Source organism: Miniopterus natalensis, chromosome 4, assembly GCF_054644295.1.
Source record: "Miniopterus natalensis isolate mMinNat1 chromosome 4, mMinNat1.hap1, whole genome shotgun sequence".
In the NCBI taxonomy this organism is placed as follows: domain Eukaryota; kingdom Metazoa; phylum Chordata; class Mammalia; order Chiroptera; family Miniopteridae; genus Miniopterus; species Miniopterus natalensis.
In genome coordinates, this window is record NC_142084.1 from 15,487,208 (window position 1) to 15,502,734 (window position 15,527).

Sequence of the window (15,527 nt, forward strand, 5' to 3'; positions counted from 1 at the left end):
TATCCCTTTTCGGAGGTTAGGACTTCTCATGATTATGCCCTTCTTGACCTAGAATGGTGACAAACCTCCGCCATGGGGAGGAAGTTAGACTGCAAGTCCAAGAAGTTTGAGTGATTGAATTGCTTTCTTTACATTTCCCATGATAACCATCTCCTCAACTCTTCTGCCACCTCCTGTGTCCCAACATGACTGGCATCCCTTTTCCTACCTGTAGAAAAGTATAGCTTTCCTCAGGTGCCCATTACTTCCAATTGGAATCTGAAGGAATATTGATATTCATGTAACCCTGTCATGTTTCATTACCCTGGCTCACACTGAACCTTTTTATCCCTCTCTCCAGGGAGCCATTTGTTTGCTTTTTACTGTAAAAGCTTTGAAAGTTATGGAACACTGTCCAAGAGAGGGAAAGGGTCTTGGATCTTAATAATCATTTGCTAGTTGTAATGCTAGTTATTTAGTCCTCTCTTCCAGGTAATTACACTCCCATCCCAGGAGCTCTTTCTACTAAACTAATGGGTTCTAACTCTTCCCCCTTCCTTTCTCTTTTCTCTTACCTCCAGCCCTTAGCACCCTGACCGATCCATAAATTTGGGGGGAAATTGATAAAGTGATAGAATCAGGAAGAAAATGTTGCTTTGGGACCTAGAGGGTTGAAATGTGAAGAGTACTAAACAGAATTAAAATAGTGACTCATCTCTTCTTGCATATTTCTAGCAAGACAGGTGCTTCTGGATTGCCCTTTCCAGTGACTTACAGGCTGTCAGTAACTGTCTGTTTTCATCTGGTGGAACACCCCCCTCCCTGGAAATGTAAGATTATTGGTAGTAATGACCTGCCCCCCATGGTAACTAAAGCAGCATTTCTCTCTGTTTCTTTAGGATAAAAAATTGACCCTCTAGGTAGAGCGCTTTCTTTCTAAGACTGAAGATCCAGGGCCCATATTCCTTCTGTTTCAGTATCTTTTTGTTTTGATTTAGTTTCCATGCGAACTGTTTCACCCTCCTCACCCAATTCCAGTTATTCCTGCTGATTTATAGTGACCTCTGTGGCTTGTAAATGTTTTTCAAGTCCTTAATAGAATTTTATATGGGCTTTTGTTTTATCTAACACTTGTGTGCTTCAGGATTTGTGAAATCTACTAAGTGTAAGTGGTGCTGAAAAGTGAGATACCTGAGAAAACCACTTCTTTTCACCTGTTTTTTGGAATGTCAGTGAAGTCTTGTATATGCTGAGTGGATTTGGCTCAGAGTTGTTGATATTTGCTTTAGAGAGGGTGGAGCTGAACCAAGTTCCCTTTTTCCTTCTGAGGTGTTGGTCTTAACCCTTAACTTGATAAATTTTAAAAATGTAGCACAGGTAGGGAGGAGAACTGCATTTACTGCAAGGGGTTGGAAAGTTTCCAGGAAAGTAGTGCTGCTTAACCCCTTTATTGCCAACTATAATATACCTCAAGGTACCTCAAGGCATCAGAATATTCTGTCTTCCTCATTGATCTTTTTATGAAAACTGGAAATGAGAGGCTAGGAGGAGCATTGCAATTCACTTCTCTTTGTGTCTGTGTTTGTATATGTGGGTGGGTAGAGTGGGCAAGATTGCTGGTGTGCTTTTGTTACCCATGGCTTAGTCTTTTTGAACTACAGTCTGAAAGTGAACTTAAAGCTGTTTCCCCTCCTCCACCTTTTCTAGAGTGTGTGTCCTCTGGAACTCCATTAAGAATGTACTTTATAAAACTGCACTAGTTTGTTCTTAGTGTGCCTGAAGGTTATTTGTTTGCATCCTAGGGGTTACTAATCCCTTTAGCTGCTACATACCTTTTCAGGCTTATGCGGGTTCTAAGTATAGATCAACTGATGAGTACACAGAGCTCACAAATTGCCTAAAATCTGCACTTCTCTTGGAGGCATCCTGTGTGGAAAGGAGATTGAGTATAACATAAGTTGAAAAAGTGGTTGGGCATCTTTCAGAAATGTGGCTGCGGGAGATGCTGACGTGTGGCTGAAGCCAGGCTGCTTGGTATTCCCCCCTTGATTCTCCATGGGTCTCTCCTGCCCATGAACATATCCCTTCTCCAGCATTATTCTGGTTCCTTTCAGAAGTCCTTAAGATGAAGGAAAAGAAAAATTCCAAAGGAACAGAGTGTTTTCTGACTTTTCAGCAGTGATGAATGTGGGTACCAAATAGACTGTTTCTGAAATATTCAAGGGGAGTAAGTGTAACCAGGATGTTAGGAGGCTGCAAAGTATTCCTGCGTTTTATAGACTCCATGTCTTCTCACACAATCAAGAAATTGATAGAATATTGCTTCCTGATTCATCTAGGAGTATAACTTTATAAAACATGAATTTCAGTGTGGGATTAGAGAAAATAGAAGATAATTTTTAAAATCCTGTTTAATTTTGAATGCTTATGTTGAATTATTACCAGGCTGCAGTTTCTTGCCTTTCTAAGAGCAGAGTGAAAGTGACAGCATAAATGTTTGGTTGTAGACCCGTATCCAAAATGAGAGCACTCGAAGGTGAAGGATGCCAGGAAGGATTTTAAGCAGATTATAGGAAAGGTAGAGAATAGAAAAGAAGTGGAGTTGTTCATGCAGATTTCTGCTTCTCTTCTCTTAAAGGAGATCTTAACTTTAGCACAAAAGGTCACAGAAAACCAAGGAGTGTACAGAGAACTTTATACAAGTCATGTGGTTTTTGTTTTTTGTTTTGAAAGATGATGAACACAGGGATTACTTAGTTTGGAAAAAAGGAGGGGAGCCTAGAGGAATGCTATGGAGAAGCTTGAGATGACAGGATGATACCTTGAAAATGTCTGCTCTTCTTTCTGCCTTGTCTTTAAAAACAGCCCAAGGACCCACTTGGAAATGTTATGTGTTCTTGTCTCAAAGGAAATCCTCCTTCAGGGAATGCCTCAGAATTAAAATCTCTGCCTTGGGAGACTTGGTAAATGTTGGGATACTTTTACAAAAAGAGCTGAAAATGGTATCACCTATAAATTATGTTTGTTATAAAAGCTAAGAGAATGGTAATAAGCAAGAAGTGATTCAATTTTGTTGATGGGAATAGGGGTCAGACTGATTTCTTGTGTGATAGAATAACTGTTTGATATTCCCTGGGGCCCTTGGTATATTTTATAAATGGATTGCCATGTTATTCTTGGAGAGTGTTATATTTTCAGTGGAATGTAATAGAAGCTTAAAAGAAGGTTATACCACATATGATTTAGAAGAACAGGTTAAAATCATGTATTAACAAATACTAGGCATTACATAGGGTTTCTATATGCAGGTGGGTTTTCTCCCATTTTATGTTTCACTTAGCCGAAATTATTCAGGCTCCAACTTTTTATTATGTTGAGCCTCCTATACCCAATCACTTTTGTTTGAAAACACTAGGAAAAAATTAACCATTTGCTAACCAGCAAAATGGGTGTTTGCTCCTAGTTAGGGTTAGGTGAGGCAAAGCCAATGCTCTCCTCTTGCCCAACTGCCTACCATCCCCCTCTCTTTGTTTTTATTCCCTCCCTGCTTCTGTAGGGTCTGGTTCGAGTTTCATGAACAAGCCAGGCTTTTGAGGAATCAGGAGCAGTAAAAGCTGTTGATACTAAAACTTCTTAAAACCTCAAAGCTAAAATTGAGAAGTAAAGAGTATTTTAATCACTATGAACATATTTTACCATTTTCAACCTCTTTTTTTAAAAAAACAAAGATTTTAGAATCAAGGAACCCTTTTTAAGGAAGTAAAAGAATTACTGAAGGAAAAAAGAAATATTGAGATCAGTATTTTAATGAATTTTTCCCACCAGTTACAGGATAACTGGGTGAATCATTGGTTCTTTCAACTCTGAGATTCTTACTTCCATTCATTATTAAAGCTTGCTACGAATGGTAGTCTTAAATTTTAGAGTTGGAAGGGACTTTAAATGTCATGGGGCTCAAACGCCTACTCAGTGCAGCAATCTTTTTTATAACTGTAAGTTGGAAACATCAGGGGGCAAAAGGGTGGAAATTGGTTAAATGAATGGAGGAAGAGAAGCAGAAGTTTGGATTCTACATTTCCTTTAGTAAATTTCAGGATCTTGGAATAGCTAGAGTAGTAGAAAGGGATTATATAAGAGGAACAGATATGCTAGAAGCTATGGAACTGAGAGGGAAAAGATTGAAAAAACTGGCTTTCTATGTGGAAGGATTCTTACATAGAAGATGGGAAATTCCATCCTACTTGGTGGTTATAAGTGGTCCTTAGGCAGTAGCTAGTTGGGCATTTTGTTAGGGTAGCAGATACAGGTAGAGTTTATGATATCCTGAATTATTTTTCTGGATTTCTGATTATGTGACTTATTTCCTGTTTTAGGAATAGTACTGTGTGTAAGCATAGGATTTTTATTTTCTTTTAAGATTAACATACTTTACAGACCCAACAAAGGGTGATTTATAAACCTTCTTTTATCCTAAAGGTCACAGAAAACCAAGGAGTATACCTTGGTAGTGGGTCTACATCTTGTATATAGCTGCCCTTTTTTTGTTGCTAGAACTTTAGGATCAAGTAAAAAAGGTAACTCTCACGTTTGATTTTTATTTATTTATTTTTAATCCTCACCTGAGGATATTTTTTCCATTGCTTTTCAGAGAGAGTAAAAGGGAGAGAGAGAGAAACATCAATGTGAGAGAGAGACATGGATCAGTTGCCTCCCGCACGCACCCTGACCAGGGCCAAGGCACTCCAGGACTGGAGCCTGCAACTGAGGTACGTGCCCTTGGCTGGAATCAAACCCGAGACCCTTCAGTCCATTGGCCAACGCTCTAACCACTGAGCCAAATTGGCTAGGGCGGTAACCCTCACTTTTAAAAAAAAACTTTTATTGATTTTTAGAGAGAGAAACATTGATGTGAGAAATAGAAGCATGGTTTGGTTGCCTCCCGCATGGGCCCTGACTCGGTCTCGAACCCACAACCTTGGTATATACCTTGACCGGGAATTGAACCTGCCACCTTTTGGTGTATGGGACATTGCTCCAACCAGCTGCACCACCGAGCTAGGGCTCTCACACTTTATTCAGGGGTCTTCACCTTTTTGTGTGCCATAGAGCCTTTGGACATCACCCCAGCCCCCCTTTTTTTACAGCTTTATTGATGTATAATTAACATACAATAAGCTGCATATATTTAGTGCACAGTTTGTGAAACCATTACCACAGTAAAGATAATGAATATATCCATTATCCTCAAAACTTTCCTCCTGTCCTTTGTAATCTCCACCCCCCACCCACCCCCCACCCCCATACTCCCACCTCTAGGTAACCACTGATTTGCTTTCTGTAACTATAGATTAGTTTGTATTTTTTAGAAGTTATGTAAATTTAATCATAGAATATGAACCCTTTTTTCTGGCTTTCAGCATAATATTTGTTGTTACATTCTTTTTTTTATTGCTAAGTAGTAGTATAGTGTATGGATTTACTACAATTCGTTTATTCATTTACCTGTTGATAGGCATTTGGGTTGTTTCCAGGACTTTGTTATGTTTTGTTTTTGCTGTGTGCATTTATGTATATAAACTTTTATCTGGACATAGGCCTTCATTTTTCTTTTGTAAATACTAGGAGTGGAAAGCCTAGGTTATATGGTAGGGCTGTGTTTAACTTTTTTTGTTGTTGTTAATCCTCACCTGAGAATGTTTTTCCATTGCTTTTAGATAGAGTGGAAGGGAGGAAGGGAGGGAGAGGGGACGGAGGGAGAGAGAGAAGTAGATGTCAGAGAGACACATGGGTTGGTTGCTTCTAGCATGTGCCCTGACTGGGGCGGGGATCAAACCTGCACCCCAGGTAGGTGCCCCTGACTGGAAATCGAACCCAAGACCCTTTGGTGCTCCAGGGGTGCAGGACAGGTGGGGGTGTTCTAACCATTGAGTGACACCACCCAGGGCCTATGTTTAACTTTTTAAAGAAATTGCCTGTTTCCACAGTGGTTGTACCGTTTTACATTCTCACAAGCAATATATGAGTTCCAGTTTCTTGTCTGCTGTATAGTATGGACAGTCTTAAATTTTAGCCATCTAGGTGGGTATACAGTGGTATCTCAGTGTGGCTTTAATTTGCATTTCTCTGATGATGTTGAGCCTCTTTTCATGTGCTTATTTGCTACTTGTATATTTTCCTTGAAGTGTCAGTTCAAAATTTTGCCCATTTAAAATTTTTTATTATAGTATAAATACCAGTTCTTTGTTATATTTAGGTTTTGCAAATATTTTCTTCTTCCTGTGACTTGCCTTTCATTTTCTTAAGTGTATTTAAAGTGTCTAATTAAACACAAAAGTGCCTAATTTTGATGAAGTCCAAATAATTTTTTTCCTTTTGCTTTTTTTGTCATATTTCAAAAATCTTTGCTAAAATTATGGTCACTAAGATTTTCTTCTTTTCTTTTAAGTTTTATAGACTTAGCTCTTAAATTCTGTTTTCCACTGCGGATGTGTGAGTTATATACCACATATTCTCTTTGGGGTTTAATTTTCACTTGTAGGCAAGACACTACATTTCTGATACTCAGGATCAGGGACCTTTGAGATCCCATTTATCCTTGGAAGCATTTTCATCTTATGTGATGTTAGAAAACGTCTGTTTTCCTGTACTCAGTGTGCTACAGGTTGTATAATGCCAGTCTTCCTATTTATACATATTAATGAGTGTTCAGCATTTTCATAGATAGGAAGACTGATTCATCCCAGACTAGAACAACAGGCAGTAATAATAACAATAACAGTATCATGATAATAACACTTGTTGCATATTACTGTAGCCCTAGCACTGTGCTAAAGAGCTTTAGATTCATCTCATTAATCTCCACATCAACCTTATAAACTGGGGCATTGCCGTTATTTCCATTTTATAGGTAATTAAATTGAAACTCAGTGAGATCAAGCAATGGGATTCAAACCTGGGTCTGGGTATTTAAAAACAACAACCCATGTTCTTTTTCACCACATTGTAGTGACAGTTTACATGAGTCCAGTTTTTGCACCTGGGATATAAAAGAGTATTCACTGCTAAGAATTTCCTAGACAATTTTGATGGTATCTCTTTAGAGTCCTTTGACAAGTGCAGTCCATTAAAACTGGACTCTCCTCTGGTTCAGTTGGTGGGAAAGAAGTATTGGGTCTGGATGTACAAAGTGCAGTGGCTAAATGCTTAACTGCTTTTTGCATTAGTAATTTAGACTTTGAAACCATTGCAAGAATCTTAATTAAACCTGTCTTATCTGAGGCATGAAAAAGTAGCTGTTATAGTGCATGCAAAGCCTATCTTTCCCTTACTCATGAGTTATTAAGAAGTTGTCTAAACTACTATTTTTGAAATGTAACTTATCTTTTTTATAAGTAGAACTGCTCAAACAGCGTCACCTGTCAGGAATTTTAGTTGTTTAAATTGCTGAGAGTAGCAAGTAGTGTTGACAAAGAGGGTGTGGGGTGGAGAAAGCTGTTGCTAAACTATCTCTAAAGCTGTCTTTTCTGTATTTTAGAATTAGTACATGGCATTCCTAAAGACCTGTCTTTGTGGCCCTGATGCTTGTCTGTAAGGATTGCAAATGGCTAACCTTCAGAGTCTCTTCTGAGTCCAAGGACTACAGAAGTTTGTTCTTTAGAGCTGGCAGTTATTTCCCTGTGGATAATAATTAACATTACCACAGAGATCCAGGTACTGGAACTAGGATTTTTCTGTATGACTGGCAAATAGTAAAGAATAGTTTCTCTTGTTTGTCTGAATCTACATGGATCTACCCTAGATCCAAAAGGCTGAAGATCAAGAAGTCATGTGGTTGTCCTATCAGGTTCAGCCCTTGCCTTTTAAAAGATTGTAATCTCAGCCAGGTTTGTAGAAGAATGGGTAGGAACAGCTCTGAGGCCATGAGCATAGACTTTAAAAGATGTAGAAATTCAGAGAATTGAAGGAATTAAGTGGAAAGATTACTGGACTGAGAGTCAGAGGACCTAGGTTTTAGAATCTTAGGCTGCTAGAGGTGGAAAGGATGCTGAAAATTATTTAATTCAAACCCTTTATTTATAGTTTAAGAGATGGGGCCTGGAGAGGTGATCTGTCCAAATATACAACTGGACCTAGGGCTAAAACCCCTCTCTCCCACTCCCACTGCAGTATGCTTTCCACATATTGTGCTTAGTGTGACCTTGCTACTAATTAACCATGTGAATTCTGGGCAAGTCACTCCACTTTCCTTGGTCTTTTCCTGTAAAATTAGAGAGTTTGTAGGCAGTGCTGGTTAGCTTCATAGAAGATTGGGGATATGACAGGTCCTGGAAGGAAATCAAAGGATTGGTGGAGAAGAGGGGAAGGGACTTCATGGGGTGGGGAGCCTTGTGAACAGAGGCTCAGAGGTATGAATGTGTAGCTGTAATAAAAGAGAAATGGCATGGTTATAGAAGTCAAGACGATTAGTGGGAGATAAATCATTAAAGAAAGGGGAAGCCACTTGGTAAAAATTATTTTAGTCCTGGAAAGGACTTTTAGGTTCTCTTTCTGTAGAAATGTGCAGAAAGCAGCACTGAAAATTAGCATTTTGTAGCATGTCATCATTAATGTTAATGCAGTTTTTGGCTATGTGAATGTGTCGTGGTGACGGTTAGTAAATCAGCATATACAAGAATTGATTAGTGTTAAGGTTCCAGCAAATCATTTCTGCTACCTAGATGGAGTTTAGAGAGTTAAATTTGTTTAATTTCCAGTCCTTATCTTTTTTAATACATCCTTCTTTTCAGTTTGTCAGATTTTAGATTTAAAAAGATGTGACTTTTCAGCTAGCCAAATTGTGGGCTTAGGTGGGAAATGCTATTGTGTGAACAATCTGAGCCTATCTTTGGGCTCTATTGTTTCTTCTAAACATTCTCTAGTACAGTGTAGTAGTTTTGAATGCATGCTTACTTGAGATGTTCTTTAGTCTTTTGTGAATGCAAAATAAATTATATAGAGGGAGGGATGGAGTGAGGGGAAAAAGGGAGAGAGAGAGAATATCAGTCTTTTTTGGAGGGTCTTATCTCCTATCCAGCTTGTAAGGTGCTTAAGAGCAGTGGTGGTGTTTAGCTCATGTTAGTAATATCCTTTTATATATTTTAGTTTCAATGTTATTTTCAAGGCTCTCTGTTTCTGTGGTCTAATGTAGATTGACAGTTTTGAAAACATTAGTTCTCTCACCAAGTTAACTATGAGGCAGAGAACCACTAATGTAACCATACCTGACCAGAAGAACTCTTTTGAGAAAAGATTATTACTTTTCTCTAGAGAAAGTATCTTACAGTTTATCTAGTGTTTAATGAAGGAACATGTCTATAGGATTAAAAGTCTCTGCATTAATTTCCATAGTAAAGGGCTGCCAACTATTATCATTATAAATGAGAGCAGTATTTGACCCAGTGCTCTAGGGATTGTTAACATACATTTAACTGAATGACTGCTAAGGCTCCATATTATATGAATCTATTAGTGCCACAGTCTTTCATGGCTACAGAAAGGTTTGCATAGAATATGAAATAAAGACAAGGATGAGTCTTCATGTCCTCAGGATTTGTCTGGATCTTCACAAAAAAATGCTAGTGGCAGTAGGAATATCCTATTTTTTTCTTAATCTCATATACACCTGCTCATAGCTATGGTGTTCCTTCAATTCCTTCATTTGGCCATAGAAGCAAAGTGATTTTGGACTGTTCTAAATTATTTCATCATGCTTGCATGATGCCTCCAGAGATATTTTTAGTTTTGATAGTTTTTATGAACGCTCCCAGGCATAGAGGTTTCCAGTGATTTTTTTTGATTCCTTTATTTTAAAGAGATGGGAGTTGGCCTTACTTGGCAGCTCTTTGTATCTGCAAGGGCTTGTTCGTTACTTCTAGGCCCATGGGTGACGTCTGTTTCCTGTGATTGAAACCACAAGAAGAAGTGGTGAGAAGCCACTGTAGGATCTGCACTATCAGGCAAGCAGCAGGCATTAGGCTGCGCTGAAAAGGAGCAGTAGTAACTAAGCAGTTTCTTAGGGCCTTTGAAGAGACTGAAGAAATGATCTGACCCAGCCTCCTCATCCTCAAATGGGGGGGGGGGGGGAGGCAGTGAGGCCTAGAGGTATTAAATTGCTCAAGATCATGTAATTAGGTGAACTAGCCTTTAGAGTTCACTGACTATTCATTATTCTTTCTCACATTGCATTGCTGCCCCTAAATTTTTTAACTGTGCTCCCCCAGAGTGTTTCCTTAGACAAAATACTGCTGGAGAAGAGTAAATACTGGTGGGTGTTTAAAAAAATTGAATTTATTGGGGTGACATTAGCTGGTGGGCATTTTGAATATGGGAATTGAATGATGTTGCTTTACTTTTAGATGCTGTACTAATAATTTTTATACTTTTTTTGAAAAGACATAGATTTTCAAAATAAGAATATCTTAAGAATTCCACATTTCTATTTTTTATTTTAGTATTTGAATATTCTAGTTATTATCTTTATGCACAGATATTTTTACAATATTGCAATTATAGTTTACACTCTTTCTGCTTTTAAAATAGTGTATCATAAACATTTTCCAGCTTTCTAATCTTTGAAAATTGCTACTTTTATTTGAAATGGAAATATAGTTTTATTGTAAAAGTGATCACATTTTTCTAAGAAAATATAAATATATGTAAAAATATAGTGAAACAATCCCCTACCTCATTTTCCAGAAATTATAGGTATTTTAAAATAGTTAGAACCAAAGAGAAAAATACATGATACATGGAAGTCTCTTTGGAGTCTAAGTACTTTGGCATGCAATTCTATATATGTTTGTGTTAGACATAGTTCCATACAAGTATGATTGCTAGAAGTATCAGAAGGACCTTATTTTAACTCTTGTTTATATTACCGGTATTGGTGGAGGAGTAATGATATTTCATTCATGCTCTCCCCACAACCCAAGATTTTCTCAAAATGAAATTTTATGCTAGATTTGTAAAAGGTCAGAAAATATTTACTGTGGTTTTATAAGATCAAATCTGGCTTTTTGAGTAGTAATGTAATTTTTGGATCAGTTAAGCTATTATCAGTAGGCTGTGATTATTTCTGGGTGTTCAGGAATAATGTGAAAAGAGGGGGGAAAAAGTTGTAACCTAATACTTAGAAATGAAGGGTTTGAGAATGGGATTAAAACAAGGTGGCCTCCTACTTGGTGCCTGTATGTAGAAACAATATCAGCTGCAGGAGCTGAACTTCCTGTCTACCAAACCTTGGGTGTGTGAGACGGGTGTCCACCCTAGAGAAGAGTAGAAATCCTGCTACTGACATCACAACATGGGAGACAGTTGCTACGGAGATTGTGCAACAACATTCCTGAGTCACCGTTTCCAAAGGAATGGACAACACCCGTTTTTAAAGGAGAAATCACCATCTTCTCTAAACACAGTCAGTAAAGAGAGAGGCCTAGTAAGGAAGTAAAGAACAAGTATCAGTATTTGGAGCTTGAGAAATATGTTGAAACTTTGGAAAAATAGGTTGACATTAGTTATTTTCTATATATGTACTCTAAAAGTTTTATCAGAACCTTAAGATGTTTGAAAGGAAGGAAGCTTTGCTTACTTTTCTTTTAACAGATGACAGAATATATGTGCACCTCCTTCCTGAAAACAAAGGAGATGGGCCTGTCTGCCACACCTTTGATACTTGATGGGAAACTAGGACTTCCAGAATCTGAGCACTTTCTCTCCTGGCAGCTTGTTTGGATGGACTAGTAGGAAGAATGCAGTTCCCTGCCTGGCTTCCACCTGTTCTCTGAGCTGGAATAGTGAAACCCGAGAGGACTTTCCTTCTTCTCTGTAGGCTATCAGCTATCTAGGATGCAGGCTGTGCCAGGCCCGGGGCTTCAAGATAAGCTAAGTTGTAGGCAACACGTTCCCCCAAGACTATTAGAGGATTACTGTATTAAAACATATTTTGGACCTCTCAGAGGATTGAATTCTCATATTCAGATCATTTTTCCCTCATTTTAATTATAGTCTGGAAATGTGGTTTATTGGAAAACAGATTCTCACAAATAGTTTTAGACAGTTGTATGGAAAATTGAGTTTGTTATTTTTATTGATAAGGAAATTGTTTCAAATCTATAAGTAAATGATTGAAACAGGAAATGGTTGCTCTTTATATGGCATTTCTAACTTGTGCTTGACATATGTCACTGCCTGGAATTATCAGGAAAAAGATACTGATTCTGGAAAGCAGAGGCAGACTGAAAGAACTCTTTTCATTAGAAATAGAAGATCTTACACTGTCTTCTGCTATGTTCCCTTTGTTGTCTCTTGTGTGAATTCTAACGAGTTTGACTCTGCAGTACTGAGTTTAGCTGTGGTGCTGCCCAGGCAGGGTGAAACTAAATGAACGAACTGCTAGAGTCTTACTTATTCCTTTAGCACTTTTTCCTCCGTGATTGTGGAGAACATGAGTGTGCTGTCCCCATTCCTGGGGACTGCTGGATAATCTTCAGTTTTCTGTCCCTTAAACACATTTAACTTTATAATGTTAAATTAGCTTTATTTTATTTCATATTTAAAAATCTTAATATAAATTAGCTTTATATTCCCTGTCATTTTGTTCTTCTCTATGAGGCTTCTTTTCCCCTGACACGCTCACTTTCTTTTTATTTTCTTTTTTGAAGTGGCTGCTTTTGTTCTACACAACTCCTGTTTAGTATGTTGGCACCAATAAGTAGTAATGTCAGAATCTATTTGTTTCTCTGTAAATGGTAGATGAGATATTGACTCATTCCTTGTCATTCTTGGGCCATTCTTGAAAATGGGAGGGAACATTCTCTACATTTGAAGGTATCCATTACTTCCTCCTCTGTAGATCTAATTGACTTCTGTATAAGGAGTGGGAATTGAAGGAGACCAGCAAGTTTCATTGGTTTCATCCTCATATATTATTTACCTTTTACAAAGCACTTTGCAAAACAGTGCTTTATATCCATTTCATTATTTATTCTCTAGTCCTATTTACTAGACCTATGAGACAACATAGTCCTAACAGAAAGAAAGCTTACCCTGCCTTTACTATACTTCAGTGGAAATGTGGCATACTTGATGGCAAAGCTGGCATAGGATTCATGGGAAATTGAATTTAAGTCCATGTCATGATCTCTGTTGCCTCACTACCCTAAGGAACTGAATGTCAGTCCTGTGATACAATAAATAAATGATTTAGAGCCAGACCTTGCTCTCTATTCTGTATGATCCTGAATCACAGATACCTTACCTAGTGCTGCTTGGGTAGGTAGATTAAGATTTGAAAGAAAATTGTTGGCTGCAGTGGCACTTTCCATTTTAACCATAAGTAGCCTGTGTCTTTACTGAGGGTTTATTGCTTTTCAAAGGTAGAAGACTCCCTAGAGGACATGTTTCCCCTAATTGGATATTTTCCCCAAGGACAACTAACAAATATGTCTTGTGGGTTGAAGTGCCAATCAGGGTCCCCTGCTCTCAGCCATAGGGAAACATTACTCTTAAAGGGTTGGTCTGATAGCTTACTGAGCTTTCTGTGATAATTGTACTATACTGTCATAAACCTTGACTTGACACTTTTCCTTAGTTTGATCAATTTCCTTAGTATGCCACATTTCCACTGAAGTTATGAGTGCATGAATATACTGTGCTTAGGATGATGCTCCTAAACCTATAGTGATGCTAATTTTAAAAATACTTATTAAATATTGGACACATCAAATGAACAAGACATGTTTTTTTGCCCCCGAACAACTTATAATCTGGTCCACAGAAACAGTTACAATAAATGGTCTGAAGAAGGATCTGACAGAAAATATTTAGAGCCTGGCTTGGGTTAAGTCCTTTAGTTTTTTTTTGCCAAATGATTGACTATGGGTAAGCATATAATTTATATATGAGGAATAGCTTTTTCTTTCTACCATGTTTTCGGAGTGCAGTGCCAACTAGTTAAGTCATCTGGTGTGTATTTTACAAGTCTTTCTGTAGTAATAGCAGCACAATTGCCTTTACAAGTATGAGACCTCACACCACTCCATTTTATGATCTCAAGAGGGGTGTCTTTTTTTTCTTCTTTTTAAAAAAAGTCTGTTTTTATTGATTTCAAAGAGAGGAAGGGAGAGGGAGAGAGCGCTAGAAACATCAATGATGACAGAGTCATTGATCGGCTGCCTCCTGTACACCCCCTACTGGAGATCAAGCCTGCAACCCGGGCATGTGCCCTGACTGGAATCGAACCGTGACCTCCTGGTTCATGGTTAGACACTCAACCACTGAGCTACACTGGCTGGGCTTGTTTTGTTTTTTAATAAATGAATAATTCAAGTGACTAGCTCAAAATCATACCTGCAGTTCTTTAGGATGCGGGGGGTGGGGGTGGGGGGGAGCCCAAACAGGACTCACAGTTTTTTTAGAGTTCTAGATAAATTCTAGATTTTGTCAGTTTGCTTAATGTATTAATTTCCTACTGTTATGTGACAAACTCAACAGCTTAAAACAAAACCCATTTATTAGCTTATAGTTCCATTGGTCAGAAGTCCAGCATGGACAGGGTGGCTGTGTTCACAGTATCACAGGGCTGAAATCAGGGTGTCAGCTGGGCTAGTTCTCATCTGCAGGCTCTGTGAGGAAATCTCCTTCCAGGCTTAAGCGGGTTATTGGCAGAATGCAATTCCTTGCAGTTACAGGGCTGAGGTCCCTGTTTCTTTGCTGGCTTTCAGCAATTAGAGGCTATCTGTTGTCTTTGACATTTGGCCCCTTTAATACTCAAGCCAGAAATGGCACACTGCTGACTCCTTGTGTCTCTAACTTCTCAGATTTAAAGGGCTCTGATTGGGTCAGGTCCATGTGGATAATTTTCCCTTTCTTGGAAGTCAGTTGTGCCAAATAACTAATCATAGGAGTGGTATCCTATCTTATTTCCAGTCCTGGTGATTATACAGGGTGTGTACATCAGGCTAAGAATCTTGGGAGATGTCTTAGAATTAATTCTACCTACCACACTAAACATTTCACTCACACTCAGCCCATGGAGCAAGGGTAGATGTCAGAAGAGGAAGAGGTAGGAATTGAGTATTCTGAAGCAGTTACTGAATTGCATTATGATTATACTATTATAGGTATTGCAAGGCCCAGGGATCCTGGGCCTCCCAGAATCATCACGGAGTAGGGGCCAGGTGGCATTCATTTGTAGTGTTCTGGTTGTAGTCACTTAGCTAAGAGCTCAAATGTAGTTGTAGTTGTCCCATATGAGAGCCTGAACAAAATCTTAGAAAGAACTGCCATACAGACTTATAGTTGTAGGTGTCTCTTACCCATGTGCTAGCCACATGGCTATGGGATTATCGTCCATGATTAACTGTTCTTGTGAAGCACAGTGGTAGGAGTTAGAAACAGCTTTTGCTGTGTAATGTACTCTGTGTTCAGAATAATGTTTTTGTTGTTGTTGTTTTTAAAAAATATATCTTTATTGATTTCAGAGAGAGGAAAGGAGAGGGAGAGAGAGAGAG

General features: G+C 38.4%; 1 protein-coding gene across 1 annotated transcript in view; it reads left to right on the forward strand.

Annotated features, from left to right (window-relative positions):
- Nucleotides 1-15,527, forward strand: part of DIAPH1 (diaphanous related formin 1) — an 81,389-nt gene that overhangs the window by 888 nt on the left and 64,974 nt on the right. The window lies entirely within an intron of this gene.